This window comes from Ictalurus punctatus, chromosome 1 (genome assembly GCF_001660625.3).
Source record: "Ictalurus punctatus breed USDA103 chromosome 1, Coco_2.0, whole genome shotgun sequence".
Classification (NCBI taxonomy): Eukaryota; Metazoa; Chordata; class Actinopteri; order Siluriformes; family Ictaluridae; genus Ictalurus; species Ictalurus punctatus.
The window spans coordinates 27,880,201-27,895,228 of record NC_030416.2 but is presented as its reverse complement, the minus strand read 5'-3'; the positions used below and the strand labels follow the sequence as shown (position 1 = coordinate 27,895,228).

Genomic DNA, 15,028 nt, shown 5'->3' with positions numbered 1-15,028 from the left:
GCCCCAGAACAAGGTCGTTCCACAAATGTCTGTAGCTTGTGCCAAAAACAGTACTTCTATAAAGCACCAAGTCTTTAGCTATGCAAAGCTTAAGTAAGGTACCTTTTTTAAAAATCATCAATATTTTACATTTTTTTTAAATTTATTTATTTTTTAAGTTTTGCACAAGCTGTTGCCTGGAGCAGTGTGATGATGCTGATAAAATAGGCAGCCTGTTTACCAGCAGAGTCAATCTTCTCTGTGAGAATGATACAGGGATTTTATTGAAACTGTCCATCTTCCATACTAATCTAACACTAGCATATCAAACAAAAGTAGTTAGAAAAGTTTTTTTTTCTAGAACTTCTTATAGATGAGAAATATTAGAAAAAAAAGAACACATTTGCAGAATTCTATGCATTGGATCTCATAATTTATTTATTTTTCTTCTTCTTGGTTTTGCCCCATTTTCACACTGGCAGCAATGCAACCAAGTGGCCAGAAGTCATCATTATGGTTAGGCAAAGTGGGTGGGGCGAATTGAACTCAAAGATTTAAAAGTTGTTCTATTCTGCAGTGTGTTCCCTCATGGTGTTGCCAATATGCCCATAAAAAAATAACCTGTGCCAGTATGTGTAGAACAGACAGGTGGCTTTTTTGGCTCTGTGTGACTATAACAGCATCAAACTAGCACTAGTAGCGCAAGCTGCTGGTCCACAAGCGCTCTGAGGGTGAGACTCAGGAGAGTGCACTAAGGTCGGACACGGTAACCGGGCTCCCACGTGTGATTATCCAATTGAATGAACGAAGTCTATGAACTTGGGACTTAAAAATGATTGATTGAAAGATAATGAGCTCCGGAGGTGTCATTTTTAGTGACGATAAAGCTCTGAAATGATTCTTCCATGCCCTTTTCTGGCTCTTTTTAACAGTTTTTAACAATCCAGAGCTAGCAGGCTGTAGGGCTATAGGACGAATCCTATTTTGGCAATGGTGAGGCAGACCAGGAAAGAATGTGATCAGTGCACCTTAACTAACTTTATGTAAATGTAAGCGATGGTGACATTTTCAACCATCTTTTGTTTCCACATGCAGTCTTTGTTCGGCTCCTGCGCTAGTTGTTGAGACTCGTGAGGCTGCTACCGACCTAAAATGGTGGCTAGTGTTTTCCTCGTTCTAGTTTGCATAATCAATCGATTTTGTGAAGGCGTGGGACAACCATCAGTACGTTAAAGAAAGGAACACCCATTAGTGAGCAAGGTGGATTGATTCGAGTGACGTGAGGTGAAGGCTGTCCTGTCTTTTTTAAAAAAACATTTTTTTCTAAGAGTTATTGTGATGAACTGTAGACAGACAGGATTTTGAAATAGGAAAAGATTCTGGAAATAGAAGGGACCTTGTGTGGGCCAGGAGTGGACACATCACTAGCCCTGGCACATGGGACAAGCAGTTTTCATGTCTGGGCTATCATAAGGCATGTTTAAAATGATATTTGTTTACTAAATTGGTGTAAAAAGTACTACCCATTACCACTTTTGACATTTGCATACAAAGACAATCCTATACATACTGGATATAACACGTATTATAGTCGACATTTTAACCAAACGCACAAGCATGATATGAGAGATTCGAGACATCATGGCTACGCAATTCCTTACCCCTGGGGAGGATGGAGGCTAATGCGTGCTTACAATGAGACACATGAAGCAAGCTGCTCACGGAGCGTTACAGGGCAGCGGAAAACACTCGGAGGAAAGCGCTATCGGCCCACTTCCACAGACATGAGCTCAGATTTGGCTAGTGTTGCTGTGATTGACAGGAGGAGAAAGTATGCCATCCGTCCAACCCAGAATGCATGGGCAGTTGTGCTCTCTTGGCTCCTGGCCATCGTTGGTTGTGGCATTGTCGGGATTCATACTTTTGAGGTTAATTACATTAGATAGCCAAGTTTATTAAGTTTGTGGGTAACCAAAACCTTGTGTTTGGCAATGGACACATTTATATAGAGTACGTTGGGCATTTGACACAAACCCTCATTTGTTCACCCCCTCGGTGTTTAGTCGGGTGTGCACACAGTGCTCATCTCTGCTGTAGACTATAATCACCTGTGGGAGGTGGTTTATGTCCACTTCCAAACAGTGTCATTTAATTTCACTGAGATTAAACCTGACTTGACCCAACTCCAGGAACTGGACACGAATTGCCATTCCTTGACATGCAAATCACAAAATACGCACTAGAGGAATGCTGTAGTAGTATAATGTATTCTTGTACATTTGTACGCACCGTAGACCAGAGAAAAAAAAAAACTATGCAAACAATCCTGATGTTTTGAAATGATTGAATCATATCATTTAATAATTTATGTAATCATGTTTTTGAACGAGGTTTATGAGTAAAACTCTGAACCTAATCATCAAATATTTATATATTTATTTAGTAATTAGATCTGCAACAACTAATTGATAATAATCGATTATGAAAATCATTCTCAATGAATCTCATTATGGATTAGTTGGTCTGCGTGCAGCACGTTTACTCATTACGTTACTTCTGTTCCGAAAACACGCTTCGGAGAGTAAATACTAAACTTGTGTCCCAAATGATGTAATGCACACTTAGACTGTGCACTGTGTACTCTACCGTCTAGTGTGTGAATTTTAGAAAAGTAATATCCTCTCAAATATAACACTAGTGGGTTTTTTTTACAAACTGGAAGTATAAGCCACTTCCTAGTCAATGGCGCGTGATGTCATACGCACGTAATGTGCCGCCGCTAGCTTTAGCCTAATACCCAGAGTCACCAACAATGACTTTCTTCAGTTTACTGTTTGTCAGCGTTACCATCTATAAAAAGTAATGCATAAATACTATTATATAATATCAATTTATATATTAGTATTTATGCATTATTTTTTATGGATGCACAAAAAGCACGGAATTTAACTACAGTCCTAAATGAATAATATTTATTCTGATATGTGTCTGTGGGTATTGGAGTCTTTTCAGTCTCATATAACTGGATAAACAGTTGTGTAAAGTTTTAGTCTGAAGTTTAATTCTGTAATACTCAGTTTGTGGTTTTATTTTAAATAATCGAGGGGGGAATAATCGGCCAACTAATCGATTATGAAAATAATCGTTATACAGCTATCTCTCTCTCTCTCTCTCTCTCTCTCTCTCTCTCTCTCTCTCTCTCTCTCTCTCTCTCTCTCTCTCTCTCTCTCTCTCTCTCTCTCTCTCTCTCTCTATATATATATATATATATATATATATATATATATATATATATATATATATATATATATATATATATATATATATAATAAAAAACCTTCACTCCGATTGGGACTAGGCAAACCTTGGTGAGAAAGCAGACTTAGTTTAAACTTTGATATGTGGTATTGATGGTTGTGGGAGCAGTCGATCGAGTCATTCTTTGTGCGTTCCAGAGCGATGAGTTAAGCCGTATGCCGCAACAATGGAGCACAGTTTACCCTGCTGGCAAACGTTATCACTGTGAACGTTAACAAAGTGCTCCATGTGCAAGTGAGGAATGTGTGTTTGTCGAGTTGGGGTGTTCATGTTTGTGGAATGCATTCGTAGGCTGTTTGCATGCGATTCAAATGTTTTTAACTTTCCCTTGTGTTTTTTTTTTTATTTATTTATTTATTTTTTTTTGTACCCTCCACGCCCTGCAGATACCAGACAGACCTGTTGCAAAAGCAGGAGTGAAACCTGTGTGGACGATGCTATCTAAATCTTCCTTTTTTTCTCTCTTTTTTTTTTTTTTTTTTTTTTTTTTTTAAACATAAGCTTAGGTTTTATTTAAAAAATAAAAAAAAAACCTTTCAGATAAAATGTTGTGCAGTGAGCGCGTGAGGAGAAGGAATCATTGAGTGGATGCACACGCTTCAGTGCTGAGAGACTAAACCTCTACAGCTCAGCCTAATGACCAGCAGCAAGGCTTCAATTACTCTGAAATGTGCTCCTTATTCTGTGATTTATTTAATCACACGTGCATTCACGCAACAGCAGCAGTGTCCTCTGTCCTGCCAAGTCAGCCTACAGCCTCAGTCTGGAGTGGATATACGAATTAAATGGGGAAATCTTTAACGAAGACCTGTTCACCAACAAGTGTTTGTTAAAGTGTGTGTGCTTTGCTCAGTCTTTTTATTCTGCAAAGGACACTGACACACACACACACACACATAGAGCATGACAGGAAATGTCTGAAATCCCCCACCCCAACCAATCTGTGCAGTGATTGGCCAGTAAAGACATGCAAATAACTGGGGTTGGAATGGAGCTTGGACGCTAGCATGCAGCTGTTATGCGAGCGTGTGTATCTTATGTACATCTGGATAATTAAATGTTAAGTTTGCTAGCTGGCACATCAGAGCCAAAACATCCCGCTCCATCTGATTTTCAAGTCAAAGTGTAATGTTCAGCGATTTCCTGCACAGCGACGTTAAAAACACAGATGAGCTCCATATCTCTTTAAAACTTTCTGCCATCAGTGTGATTGTTGTGACAATCTGCATCTCGAATCATAAATGCTCACTGTACATTCAAGAATTTTTCCTAATCTACAAACTCGAGAACACCGGTACTCAAACCAGACCTTTCGGTAGGTTTACAGGCGACTTGAGAGGTTTTTAAAACCCAAACACTAATTGTAGCTTAGAGTACCATTATTATTAGTACTCAATAACGGTCAAGAATAATAGGCAAGTATGCAATTCGGGACCCAATAGTCCGTCTATCCAGTAGTGGACACAGAGTCACATGGTGCTATGTTGCCTCCACTATGTTTGTCGGTATCGCACCACACGGAAGCGTAACGTTAATTTCTGAGGACGTGCTACACGCCAAACGGCATCAATATACGCTTGCGTAGTTAACAGCAAGTATGAACAAGCTTCAATAATGCAGCGTTGAGGCATAGTGAGTCATTTGAACTTAATTTCCTAGAGTTCGTTATGAGCAGTCATGAGTTGCGTTTTCCCGATGTTCAGCCCAGCTAACCTTTACACATTTGGCGTAGGAGATCCACGTTTTGGCCTCGGTGTATGCTGCTACAAGTATTCACGCAAATAAAGAAGATAAACAATGACTTTTCTTTGTTTCCTCACTAAACAGTTGGTGAGCCAGTCGACATACGAATCTGGAACGATTGTCAGTTGCATATATGTTTTGAGCGCTCTGATATTAGCTGGCACGCACCCCTGGAAGCTCCGCCCCTTCGTCCCATCTCATGTTAAAAATCCAGTCCCGCTTTCCGTCAGTTTAAATAGACCGCAGTAATCTAATTACTGACCCTATTCTGGATAAGACAATATTGTGATTAAGGTGTTTACATGAGTCATTTTTAGAATATTCCTGTCATGTTCCCGTGTTAGATGTTATAGAACATAGATGGATTAACAGCACACGTCATTACGTCCCCACACCACGCTGTCCGATGTTCCCTCCAGAATTTCATGTATTGACATACAGTTGGTCTTCGTTATGGTACCGTATACAGTTTCGGGTGCTTAATTTTTAACTTTACGAAAGCTTCAAGTGCGGTTAATTATTTGTCATGCTGTACGTGCTAATAGACGACTGTTTGAAGCCGTGGGCTGCGTCCCAAACCGCGTACTTACCTAATATATAGTAGCTGAAATACATGTATTTCACTATTTCACTTCCTACTATATAGTAGGTAAGTACATGCTTTCGGACACAGCCGTGCTCTCTTGTTTGCCGTCAAACGGTTGTGCACTGCCGTGTGTGTACGTGTCCTGTCACAAAACGTGGTGAAAACTCCCACACGACGTTAATAGTGTGATTAAGGTGTGTACATGTCTGTAACGCACTTCGATAATGTGACTAAAACAGGAATACTCCACATGTCTTAATTCCATTTGTGTTTACTTCGAGTATGACTTTAATCGGATTAAGGCCATCAATAATTGCTGTTTACATGCTAGTTTCTTAATCAGAGTATCCTCTTAATCTGGTTAATATTGGATTATTGTTGTCCATGTAAACGTACTGAGTGATTAAGTGACTTAAAACGTTGTTTGCTGTCCTGTGTCAGCGCATACGCGTTTAAGTGCAGTCAAGCAGTGTAGTAAAAACTGGTTTTATGGTATGCAGCCAGCATTTATTAACATTTACACAATGTTTTTGACCTAAATGAAGAAAATGTTGTGTTTATCTCAGCTACTCAATCGTTGTAATAGTTTAACAGATTGGCTGATTGGCTCCTTGACCCCCACCCCCCACCCCCTAATTTAATAGTTAATTGTAATTAACTATTAAATTAGCTTGAACATTCAAGTTTGATTTGTAATAGGGGACAAATTTGAGAAGAGTCATACAAGCTTTGTGCTTTAACAAGCTCTGAGTAAAATTCAAAAGCCTCATGCTTTAAAAAAAAAAAAGTTTTCCGTTAGATCCCAGGTTCCCAACCCCCTGTCCTGCATATTTTTGTATTTTTCCTGCTCCCAATACACCTGGTACAATGAATCAAGCTAATTAACAGCCTTTTGTGAGGTGAAGTATGTGTTGGAGCAGGGAAAGCACTCACATGTGCTGGGCAGGAAGTACTCTAGAACGAGGATTATGAAAAATGGCAGCATCGTCATCTCAGTCGAAGCACACAACCATTTTCTTGTTCTCTTTTGACTATGCACTTGCACATGCCACGCCTTCTCTTTACTGCCCGCCATCATGTTTGATGGACAGCTGTGATCCTCCAACAGTTCATTTCAGATGCTTCTTGGCAGCAGGAAGCAGTTCTGTGAAAGCATTACCCAGGCTATACAGCTTGCACCCTCGGAGCCTGTACGACAGAACAGGAAGTAGGCCTTGAGCACAACACTATTATATTGTTTGTGAGCAGCATTCATTATTTTCACTGACATTTGATCTGCATTGTTTCCTCGTGGGGAAGAACGACCCACCTGTGAACACTGCAGTTTTGTCCGAGGTTTACATGCTGTCTTCAGGGCTGTGAAAATACACGAAGGCAGCTCGTAACCTGTACTTTTAGCGTTTGGATATGTTAGTAAAACACCACTCTCCGTGTTTTCTTCCTGATTTTCGGTGTCTTAGATGACCTGATGTGTTTGAACTGGTCAACGAGTCATTAATTAGGAGCTTATGTTATTGCGTCTGTCTTCAAATACTTGATTTACTTGTTGCTGTCTTTTATTATGCTACCACCATATGCACCTCACCTGACATCTGATCCCTTGGCATAGAGTTTCTCTGGTTTAACCACTCTCCCTCTACTTTCACTTGTTGTAGTTTAGTCAGCATTGTGCCATGACCTAAACCAGTCTTTCTCCCTTCGATAAAAGATGCATTGATTTGACTTGATCTACATAATTCCTGCTTCCGTATGAGGGGTGTAACCGTACACACCGTTTTAATTCGATTCTCAGAATATTTTGAACAAGGTTTAAATGAAGAATTTTTTTTATTTTTTATTTCTGAATCATGAACAATGCAAAACAACGTGCATTAATATTGTAAACAAAACGCACTTTGATCGCTAGTTTGACACGTTCCCCGACAGATGAGTAACGGCCATTGCGATCAAATGTTCGTGTGCATGTGGATGAGACGTGGGTGCTTACAGAAGAACGAATGCAAGAGGGTGTGGATTTACTATACCTTCATTTCAGATTAAAGTGTATGGAAACTTAATTGCATTCTCAGTCACCTTCCGAGCCTAAATCCTATAATGATACTTCAACATAAAGATGACGTTGACAGCTAATGCCCCGAGTACTGTCTGTGAGTACTTTTCATGTTCCAGTCAGGAAAGTGTGTGAGAGAACTAACTGTCAGAGCTGTCTTACTATTTAAGCCTTTCAGTAAAGTTAATCCTCACTGTTTGTGCCTGAAGATCCATTGACAAATCAGTAGCACCTTGCTGTGAGCACTGATGGCTGTTTATTGAGGCTCTAAAGTGTCTGCAGTGAGAGTAAAGAGTAATCCTGTGCAGCTCTTTGTGGTAGAGTGACAGTGAGTCATGTCTGAGTCACCACCCTAAACCTGGAAACCCTACACAATGCCAGGCATCTCGGACACAGCCTCGCATGCACACACAGTTAGTAATAAAAGCCGAAGCCCTTATTCAGTAAACGTATACCACTTGGTACAAAGTTACACTGCTCTGGAAAAAGCTATACAGTAAAGAAGTATTTTAGCAGCTTAAAAAGTCTTCCTCTTTTCTCTGTTCTGGTTTTCTAACGAGCTTTCTGCTCTTGGCTGAGCTCCAATGGAAAGCACCTGCCTGTAATTTTCATAGACTGAGTCATGGGTTGAGCTGGGATTTGAAGTCTGGACGAGAGCAAAACGTTAAAACAACTTGCTGGATGAGAATAAAGTCTGCACGAGCAAAAGCTTGCGTCAGCTATTCGGGCATATTCGCATATGTGTAAACAGAAGTGAGAAGGAGAAAAGGGAAGCGGAGAAAAATGGCCCAGTTGGCTGTGTGGTAGGCCCTGTTTTAGTAGGGAACTGAGATGAGGAAGCCATAAGGCACATAATGGTATTGGGCCTCATTTATCAGTCTTTTTCAGTAATGTTGATTTTCTTCGTACTCAAGTGAGTGGTATTTATGAACATAATCAGTTGTAAATTACCAAGCATCAAAAAACACAGTTCAGTTAAAAAAAAAAACAACAACAAAAAAAACTGCTAATTTGCTTTTAAAGCTGCAGTACTGAATTTTTGCCTCTCTATCGCCATCTTTGTTTGAAACATAAAATTGCAAGTTATTTGCGGAGTTATTATTTTTTTTAAAAAGTGGGTTGTGCTTCAGCATTGCCCCTCTTTGCGGATGAATCTGATGGTCTGAGGCGTACGCACGGGTTGTATATTCGCTCTTGATAGCGGAGGTGACGGTGGATGCGGTTTTCTTGGGAGTAGAGGTGAATTGGTCTCTCTCCCTCATAGCTAGCAGAAAAGAAGTGCAGTTTACCACACTGACCATGTCAAAGCAAAAATAACCATGGGAAACTCGATACCTTGCTGAATCAAGCGAAGTGCGCTAATGTTAGCTAGCTACCTATTGAGCCACTGATGTCATACCTGTTCAGCACAAAATCAGTCTTCAATCCCTTCAGATCTTGGAGTTGTCGCCACCTCTCCAAAACCATGCCGATATTTATTCTGGTTTCAGCACGGGCTCTGTCGCTTTCCCTTTTTGACTGCAGCCTCTTTGGTGTTCAAGGCATCTTGGTTTTGACAACAGCTGATTCCCCAGATGATGATGATGATGATGATGATGATTCAACGATGATTGCGTTTAGAACGATCCAGATTAAAAGCAGCCATCTAGATGACGAGTTTAAATTCTAAGCAACTGTTGTAAGTTACAAACACTCCACCATCCTCAGCACTCACACATGCGATATAGTAGCCGGCTCATCGTCTTTCTGTTTAGGGACTTGACATAACCTTTTAATGATGCTTTAATGATGGCCACAGAACTCCATAAAAGGTAAAGCTCACAGTGAGCTGAACATTACAAAATGATGAATAAACAGCAGATGAACACCTTGTGCACTAAGTCTTCTGAAATAAGTTTCACAGAATTGTCATTGAATTTACGTATGTGTGCAGTTTGAAATAAATAAGTGACATGACACTGTATCTAAAGTTGCAGTGTCTCAGGCCAGTTATATGACTTAAAAGCCAATATATCGCGGTTCACATTCGTGAGTCTCAAACTCAGGAGCTCTCATAGGATATTGACGTATTTTGGAACTAACCGGATTTTCATTAATACTAAGTTTCTTGTGCAAATGCTCCTGTGAATGATTTATTAATAAATCAGCTTATATCCTCGATTCAGTGTAATTTGAGCAGAAAGAATGAATTCATACTGTTCTAGCACAAGGACTTCCCAAGATGGCGTCCTCAGCCCTGAAACCGATAATCCTAATGCCGCCATTGGACACTATGCTGTGCTGTTGCTAGTTGCCAACAGTAAATTATAGGTTCCCTTTACTATAATAAATGTTATTAAGATGGCCACCACTGTGCAGATTTTCTCCTAAGGACACAGATGACGTCATTATAAATAGTGTTACAGAATATGAGGTAAATGCAGGATGTCATACTGTTCATGTGCTGCTCAGTTAAATCGCAGGCATTCACTGTGTCAGCTTGTTTTGGAAGCTGGAGCCAGCATCAGCCTGCTACATTATGGGAGAATGTATACTCTAAATGATTTATCAATGCATCATGGGAAATGTTCACAAGAATAGTCAGGTTTGCTTTGCCCCACTTGACCCCTTTCGAGGTAAGAGTCTCTGCCAATCAATACACCATTATTCTGACTGATCAGTTTTATCCTCTGACGAAACATTTCTATCCTGTTGGGCATGGTCTCTTCCAGGATGTCTCCGCCCCCATCTACAAAGCATGACATCTTGGTGAATGTTTGCATGAGGATGAAAACAATGCTGTAGCCTTCACATTCACCAGATCTCAACGTAACTGAATACCCATGAGAGATTTTAGTGTGGTGAATTAGACAGCACTCTCCACAACCATCATCAAAACACCTTTGGAATATCTTTGGAATGAATGTCGTTCGTTTTTCAGTACAGATCCAGAGACTTGTAGAGTTGATGCCAAAGCACACTGAAGCTGTTCTGGCTCCTCATTGTGGCACAACATCTTTCTATTGGTTTTTCCTTTAATTTGTCACCCTTCTGTATGTGGACATTGGCAACTTTTCAACTATGCAGAATTGTGCCTCCTTGCTCTGTCTGGATGAACTGATTTACAGTCAGGTCTTTATTCCCTTCCCCCATCATACCATCATGGACATCAATTACACTGCATATAGATTTATTGAATCACAAATACTACTTTGTTCATTAGTTTATTGACTTTTACTTTCAACATCTGTGAAGTTCTGTCGCAGCTTTTGTACTGACAACTATAATATACCCGACTTAATGTGTGGCCTGCAGTGATGTCTTTCTGTTTACACACTTTGGTGCACTGTTGTAAAGCTGCAGATTGAAAAGGTTTTAACTCCATCAATGGACTTGTCACAGACAAAGAACACACACAATGATTAATGCCAACCACAAAACTACTACCTCCACAGACGTCAAAACAAACACTGTAGTGAAAATCCATTGTTTCTTTCCTTTAATGAAGCACAATGGCTTCCTATATGCCAAGCCAAGTTTTATTGACTACCTGTATGGGCAAAGAAAACTATTAAATCCATGCTCACGTGGGCCTAACCGGAGATGTGGAAACTGATTAAACCGAGCTGTCGTATAACTCTCCTGTGAGGACAATGTGCTGTTACCTTGTCGAGAGAAAATACACTAGCCAGACTTTTTTGTGTGCAATGTCATAGCAGAAACGTTGGCCAAAAATATGCTGACGAGATGCTGCACAAGAAAAAGAACCTATTATCATATAAGAGGTTCGTAGTCAGATGATGTGCTATGCTTCGGATCATGAGCCTTCTCCATACTTTTTTTCTTCCCATCATTCTGGTACAGATTGATCTTAATTTTATCTGTCCAAAGAATACTTCTCCAGAACTGGGTTGTCTTTTAGCAAAGTATAATCTGGCCTTTCTATTATTGAGGCTTATGAATGGTTTGCACCTTGTGGTGAACCCTCTGTATTTACTCTCGTGAAGTCTTTTCTTTATGGTAGAGTTGGATAATGATATTGGAGAGTGGAGAGTGTTCATCACCTGGAGAGTGTTCATCACTTGGCTGTATATTCTGAAGGGGTGTTTCTTTACCATAGAAAGGATTCTACGATCATCCACCACTGTTGCCTTCCATGGACGTCCAGGCCTTTTTGTGTTGCAGAGCTCACCAGTGCATCCCTCCATTGATTTGGCCACTCCTAAGATTCCTGCTATCTCTTTGATGGATTTAAAAAAAAAAAAGCCTAAGGATGGCCTTTTTCATTTGCATTGAGAGCTCCTCTGGCCGCATGCTGTGGGATTCACCGCAACAGCTTCCAAATGCGAATGCCACACCTAGAATCAACTCCAGACCTTTTACCTGCTTAACTGATTATGAAATAACGAAGGAATAGCTCACACCTGTCCATGAAACTGCTTTGGAGTCAAATGTCCAATTACTTTTGGTCCCTTGAAAAAGAGGGGGCTGCATATTAAAGAGCTGTATTTCCTAACCCCTTCCTCCAATGTGGATGTGAATACATTCAAATTAAAGATGCGAGACTGCACTTTAAGACCATATTTATTATTTAACTGTAACTTGAATATGTTTTGGTAAACAGCCAAAATAACAAAACGTGTGTCAGTGTCCAAATATATATGGACCTAACTGTTGGAGTTAGTGGGATACCTAATAAATACATGATGCATGATAAACAGGCATGTTTTCCCCCCTGTTTTTAAAGTAAATACAAGTTAGACTTGCTGTACCAGCACTCTTTTTGACTGTTGCTAAACTGCAAACCTCAATCCCAGCACACAATGTGTACTACTTCTCTGTTTAAAATGAATGTATTTAAATGAGGTACGCTATCTATATACTACATAGATCACTATGATCTTAAAAATCACATTTTAAACACAGCAGAGGTGGAAACTTGAGTCTGCGACTTGGACTCGAGTCACACTTAAGTCACAAAAAAAGACGACTTGCAACTTGACTTGGACTCGTGAACAACTGACTCGAGATTTTACTTGACTTGGACTTGTGAAAAACACCAGTCATTTTTTTCACACCGGGGTTTTTTCTCGTGGTGTCGGTCACGGCGTTCCAGATAGCCATGTATATAGCCATGTATACTTAACACTTTTTTGAAAATTTTATTAAAACATTTAAAACAGTAGGTCTGAATGTTGGGACATAACTGCTTGTGAAGTTAATAATTCACTATATTATGCCTGTTGTATTGTTCCCGCTCCGTGTTTCACTTTCACTTAAAATTTTTATCTTTGTAAATAAGCCTTTTTGATATAAGATGAAACTTTATTAATCCCATGATGGAGAAATTAGGGACATACACATACACCTAATTATAACTTTATAGAGGTTTAGAGGATCTCCTGAATAAGGAATTACCCTGTAATTATCTAATTACTTATACATGTATTCTTTTGTTTGGAGTTCTAGTTCCTGAGTCAGATACAGAGTTGTGTAATCCAAGTGTTTCAGTAAATCATTTACGTGTTGAGTTATTCCAGCTTAATCTTGGGCAAAGGTTTTTATAAATCATTTGTATTTCATATGGGGAGGAGACTTCCAGAATAAATTCAGGGGTAGGTTACTGGGTGATTTGTTTAGTATGAAAATGATCTCAGCCATATGCAACTGCCCTCTTTTTCACCAAAAACCCAACCAAAATCATCAGGAATGTCAGCTGGGATAACACACACAGACTGAAATACCCAGAATACAGGTTAAAGCAGTTAATCATGTAAGTGAATTAATCTTGACTGTTCTGCGGTTGAGGGATTTACAACAGCTTTTGCATGCTGGTTTTGTTGTGCCTGATTTCCGTTCATCATCTGCAGGAAAAAGAAAAGAAAAAACAAATCTTACATTGAGTCCATCTTTTCCACAAGTTCAGGACGGGAATCTTGTTTTCTTTTTCTGCGCACTTGCTGCTGAAGCTCTTGCCGTCTCGCCCATTTGAGTCAAATTAGCAAGCATGATTTGATTTGCCTCTAGGCAGAATACAATGGCCGATTTAGTGTTCACCTGTTTAGCATCAAAAATATTAACCGGTATAGAATCAGATAATTCGTGATGCAGTAGTGTTGAAATGTATCCAACTTTTGATATGTTGTGTGTGTGTGTGTGTGTGTGTGTGTGTGTGTGTAGAGCTGCAATAACTAATCGATAATCTCGATAATAATCAATTATGAAAATCATTCTCAACCAATCTCCGAAAACCCTAATACGCCGTCTGATTGGTCTCCCCTCCGTTCACTGAAGAGATGAAATTACAACACCCCTGTCTTCTTTCACTGAATATAATACAGCACATTATACAGAAAGCCTGCATAGTCAGTTTACCTGCTATGACACTTTTCTACCACTAGGGGGTGTTGTATACACATGGTCAGTAGTGTGTGGAGATGTATGTGCATGCTCTCGCATAAGCAAAACTTGATAAATACCATTCAGTCCCATCACACACAACTGTGCACGCATACAAAATGATAAATGAGGCCTCTGGTGACAGTGAAGGCCATAACACATTATCTATTTATATATGATTTTCATCCATAACAAACCGTTCAGTGAGACCTCGTGCACTGTGGACGAGGTCATCCTGGACAAGACTACTCTCATCAGGATCGAATTGCATCTTGATTTGTAGCGATTCTTCCCTCTGAGAGGACATATAGTCTCAAAACATGCGTCATGAGTCAAAACAAAGCCATGGTTGTTCCTTTCTCACTTGTCTACACCGGACAGGTTTTTTTTTTTTTGTTTGTTTCCATAACTTCAGCAGTTGCTTGTAGGGTTTACTCAGGAGTATATTACTTCAGTGAACTAGTGCCACGTTTATTGGTATTCTGACTTGCTTAGGTGTGTAATAGCAGGTTCTGAGGGAAAAACAGGTCTTCGGACTGCTTAGCTTCATCTGTGTTGATTGATTTAAACATGGTTTAGACTTTCTTAGTAGTATTTATGTTTACTGAGGTCATGGAGTTTGAGTTTAGATGTGGTGTAGTATTGGTGTGGCTAAATGCAAGGTTTAGACCAATTATCATCTTATTTGCCTGCTGCCTTACAGAAGAGGCCATGTGAGTCTTTTAAGAGAACTTTCAGTTCTATGATTTGTAACTAGTCCTGTTTTTAATCCGTTTTAATGTTGGCTACATTTCTCATTTCTGTTCGAGAGAGAGAGAGTTGGGTAAAGTATGTGAGATTTAATAAAACTAGACTTCTGTGAGCCTGCATGGTGTCTCTTGTCATCCTTAATCCTCACTCTGATGTACCACTGGTACTTCATTTTAGATTTAATGCTGGGGAATGGATGGGGGATAAAAAGAAAGAATAGTATG

General features: G+C 39.7%; 1 protein-coding gene across 14 annotated transcripts in view; it reads left to right on the top strand.

Annotated features, from left to right (window-relative positions):
• Positions 1-15,028, top strand: part of LOC108271494 (microtubule-associated protein 4) — an 87,526-nt gene that overhangs the window by 7,337 nt on the left and 65,161 nt on the right. The gene's annotated exons all lie outside the window — the stretch shown is intronic.